The sequence below is a fragment of the Ambystoma mexicanum genome, chromosome 8, assembly GCF_040938575.1.
Source record: "Ambystoma mexicanum isolate Mex_15411 chromosome 8, UKY_AmexF1_1, whole genome shotgun sequence".
Classification (NCBI taxonomy): Eukaryota; Metazoa; Chordata; class Amphibia; order Caudata; family Ambystomatidae; genus Ambystoma; species Ambystoma mexicanum.
In genome coordinates, this window is record NC_090929.1 from 46,499,862 (window position 1) to 46,504,524 (window position 4,663).

Below are 4,663 nucleotides of genomic sequence, written 5' to 3' on the forward strand. Positions count from 1 at the left end.
TGTAGAGCAAGGCCTGAATAAGTGCAAGCAAGACCTTGGAGGAGGGTGAACCTGCACGGCCATGTGTAGAGCATGGCCTGCATCCATGCAGGCAAGACCTGGAAGAAGGCAGGACCTGCACATCCCTGTGTAGAGCATGAACCACAGCTGTGCAGGCAAGACCTGGGAGGAGGCAGAGCCTGCACAGCCCTGTGTAATGCATGGACTGCAGCAATGCAGGCAAGACCTTGGATAAAGCAGATCCTGCACAGCCCTGTGTAGAGCATTGACTGCAGCAGTGCAGGCAAGGCCTGGGAGGAGGAAGCAGAGCCTGCACAGCCCTGTGTAGAGCATGGCCTGCGGTAGTGCAGGCAAGACCTGGGAGGAGGAGGAGGCAGAGCCTGCACAGCCCTGTGTAGAGCATGGACTGCAGCAGTGCAGGCAAGACCTGGAAGGAGGCAGGACCTGCACAGCACTGTGTAGAGCATGGACTGCAGCGGTGCAGGCAAGACCTGTGAGGAGGAGGCAGAGCCTGCACAGCCCTGTGTAGAGCCTGGACCACAGTTGTGCAGGTACGACCTGGGAGAAGGCAGCGCTTGCACAGCCCTGTGTAAAGCATGGCCTGCAGCAGTGCAGGCAAGATCTTGGATGAAGCAGGTCCTGCACAGCCCTGTGTAAAGCATGGCCGGCAGCAGAACCTGAAAGCAGAACCTGCACATCCCTGTGTAGAGCATGGCCTGTGGTAGTGCAGGCAAGACATGGGAGGAGGCAGAACCAGCACAGCCCTGTGTAGAGCATGGATTGCAGCAATGTAGGCAAGACCTGGGAAGAGGAGGATGCGGAGCCTGCACAGCCCTGTGTAGAGCATGGACTGCAGCGGTGCAGGTAAGACCTGGGAGGAGGCAGGACCTGCACAGCACTGTGTAGAGCATGGACTGCAGCAGTGCAGGCAAGACATGGGAGGAGGGTGAACCTGCACGGCCATGTGTAGAGCATGGCCTGCATCCGTGCATGCAAGATCTTGGAGGAGGGTGAACCTGCACGGCCATGTGTAGAGCATGGCCTGCATCCGTGCAGGCAAGACCTGGAGGAAGGCAGGACCTGCACATCCCTGTGTAGAGCATGGACCGCAGCTTTGCAGGCAAGACCTGGGAGGAGGGAGAGCCTGCACAGCCCTGTGTAACGCATGGACTGCAGCAGTGCAGGCAAGACCTTGGAGAAAGCAGATCCTGCACAGCCCTGTGTAGAGAATGGCCTGCAGCAGTGCAGGCAAGACCTGGAAGGAGGCAGGACCTGCACAGCACTGTGTAGAGCATGGACTGGAGCGGTGCAGGCAAGGCCTCAGAGGAGGCAGAGCCTGCACAGCCCTGTGTAGAGAATGGCCTGCAGCAGTGCAAGCAAGACCTGGAAGGAGGCAGGACCTGCACAGCACTGTGTAGAGCATGGACTGGAGCGGTGCAGGCAAGACCTGTGAGGAGTAGGCAGAGCCTGCACAGCCCTGTATAGAGCATGGACTGCAGTATTGTAGGCAAGACCTGGGAGGAGGCAGAGCCTGCACAGCCCTGTGTAGAGCATGGACCGCAGCTGTCCAGGCAAGACCTGGGAGGAGGCAGAGCCTGCACAGCCCTTTGTAACGCATGGACTGCAGCAGTGCAGGCAAGACCTTGGAGAAAGCAGATCCTGCACAGCCCTGTGTAGAGCATTGACTGCGGTAGTGAAGGCAAGACCTGGGAGGAGGGGGCAGAGCATGTACAGCCCTGTGTAGAGAATGGCCTGCAGCAGTGCAGGCAAGGCCTGGGAGGAGGAAGCAGTGCCTGCACTGCCCTGTGTAGAGAATGGCCTGCAGCAGTGCAGGCAAGACCTGGGAGGAGGAGGAAGCAGAGCCTGCTTAGGCCTGTGTAGAGCATGGCCTGTGGTAGTGCAGTCAAGACCTGGAAGGAGGCAGGGCCTGCACAACCCTGTGTAGAGCATGGCCTGCAGCAGTGCAGGCAAGACCTGTGAGGAGGAGGCAGAGCCTGCACAGCCCTGTGTAGAGCATGGACTGCAGCAGTGCAGGCAAGACCTGCGAGGAGGAGGCAGAGCCTGCACAGCCCTGGTTAGAGCATAGACTGCGGCGGTGCAGGCAAGACCTTGGAGAAAGCAGATCCTGCACAGCCCTGTGTAGAGCATGGACTGCAGCAGTGCAGGCAAGACCTTGGAGAAAGTAGATCCTGCACAGCCCTGTGTAGAGCATGGACCGCAGTTGTGCAGGGAAGACCTGGGAGGAGGAGGCAGACCCAAAATCGACAAAACTGTGATCGATCCACACAGAACCATCAATTTTACCACGAACTATAGTTCTAACAATTCAATCATTCGGAAAATTCTTAGCAAATACTGGAACATCCTTAAATCAGATTCTGACCTTACACCGATCCTGGAAGTCAAACCTACCATCACTTTCAAGAAAGCAAGCAATCTCAAAAAAATGCTCAGTCCGTCACATTTTGAGTTGAAATATCCTGATGAAAAATCCACTATACAAACAATGTGGCTTCAAAAACCTATCAAAGGCTATTACAAATGTGGTCAATGCTCCATGTGCCAATATGCAGAAAATGGTAAAACAACCGTCATCAAACCCAACGGCACCAACTTCACCATACAACAGCTGATCAATTGCAACAGTCAATTTGTTATATATATCATTCAGTGCGCATGCAAAAAATTATACATTGGGAGCACGATCAGAAAACTCAAGACAAGAATCAGTGAACATATCAGGGCTATTACCAACAGAGATACAAGATCACCAATAGCCAATCATTTCACAGAATCACATCATCCTTCTCAGATCAGTCAGATAAAATTCTACGGAATAGTAAAATTGAAACCGGCCCCAAGAGGAGGGAATCTACAATTAAGACTTCGACAACAAGAAGCAAGATGGATTTGTATGATGGACACTTGCCATACAGGTCTTAACACAGACCAGGAGATATGTCATTTTTTGTAAATCATAATAAGAGATATTTACCTCTATATTACTTTGTAAATTTTGCAACAAATACAAGGCTACAGGAACACTAGAATTGGATCGAGCAAATATGGCGCTCTTAAAAATATAAACAACCATTAGATACGTGCGCGTGAAGTCATCACGTGATGCAACGTGCGAATGACGTCATTCCGCACGCGACACACGCATGACGTCACTCCGCACGCGACTCTATGTGAAACCCATTCACAACATGTGGAGTTCACTGACCACATCAGACAGTATCGAGAGAGCGAGGAAAACACCGTTCACATGGTAAGCAAGGTCTTTTACAACTATTTACAACTCTTAAGAAAACTTGGTATTTAGACTAACTTCGTTGCTTCGAACAGTCTTTAAGTTCAAAGTCCGCACAAGCAAACTTAGATACTAAACCAAACCGTACTGTTCCAAGGCAACATATGAGTTCATTTACATTGTCAAAATCCAGGAATCAGTTGTACATGAAGATAATACTGAACTATTGAAGTATAACAAATAAGGATGATTATGACTAGATTTTTTTGGAAAGTACCTTTGACCCAGAGATACAAATATAAACTAGATGCTCTTCACTCTTTCAGACCAAACCGGATGGAATTAATAATATTACCTACATCAAAGGAACCATCATATACATGAACAAGATTTGATATTTAGTTGTAAGTATCTAACTCAACATTGACTGTATAAACGTCAACATAAAACACTCTGTTCAAAATTGCCCATTTTTTTCTTTATTCCCACCTTTTTCCTCTCAGATCTTTCCATTTGCCTATCTACCTACAAATTCCTCCTGAAGAACCGCCATAAACCATGTGGCGGAGAAACACGTGTTGAGGATAATATTACCTAGTGAATGAGGATAATATTACCTAGTGAATTAAACTAGGGCTTCGCAATTTTCGAGCAACAACGTGAAGACAACATTGACTAAACTTTGAACCAATTCAAATTGAGGCCAATACTGCCTAGTGAATTAAACTAGGGCTTCGTAATTTTCTAGTGACAACGTGGGATACAGCAACTTAGTGAATTCAACTAAAAACTTAGAACCAATCTAAATTTTGAATTCTTTTGTCTCTCCATCAACCCAAATGTCGAGTGAATTATACTAAGGCTTCGCAACTTTCAAGTGACAACGTGGGACACAGCAACTTAGTGAACTCAACGAAAAACTTTAAACCAATTTAAATTTTGCATTCTTTTGTCTTCCCATCAACTTATATGTTATGTTCAAGATGTAAAAAGGAATCCCTATTTGTTTACAGCACAATAGAATTCTGAATAAAAATGACAAATGGAACCTAAAAACGAGAAAGTCTCTATATTATAACATTTAATTTTGGAGAAGCGCTAGAGGAGGGCTTCTCTTCGTTTTAGTTTTGTCCAAGCCCAGGTCAACCTCTGTGGCATCCCTCCATTTGCAGCATCTCTACTTTTTTTCATATTCAATTTAGCTACACTTCTCCATCAGAGCGCTAACACTGTTTCTAAGGTTGAAAAAGTCTTTCTCAAGACCTGGGAGGAGGCAGAGCCTGCACAGCCCTGTGTAGAGCATGGACGGCAGCGGTGCAGGCAAGACCTGTGAGGAGGAGGCAGAGCCTACACAGCCCTGTGTAGAGCATGGACTGCAGCAGTGCAGGCAAGACCTGGGAGGAGGCAGAG

At 48.6% G+C, this 4,663-nt stretch overlaps 1 long non-coding RNA gene across 1 annotated transcript; it reads left to right on the forward strand.

The window, feature by feature from the left end:
• Positions 1–3,368: 3,368 nt before the first annotated feature.
• Positions 3,369–4,316, forward strand: LOC138473522 (uncharacterized). The gene is made up of 2 exons (XR_011268764.1): positions 3,369–3,657; positions 3,757–4,316. It is a non-coding gene; the product is annotated as an uncharacterized lncRNA (long non-coding RNA).
• Positions 4,317–4,663: the final 347 nt, after the last annotated feature.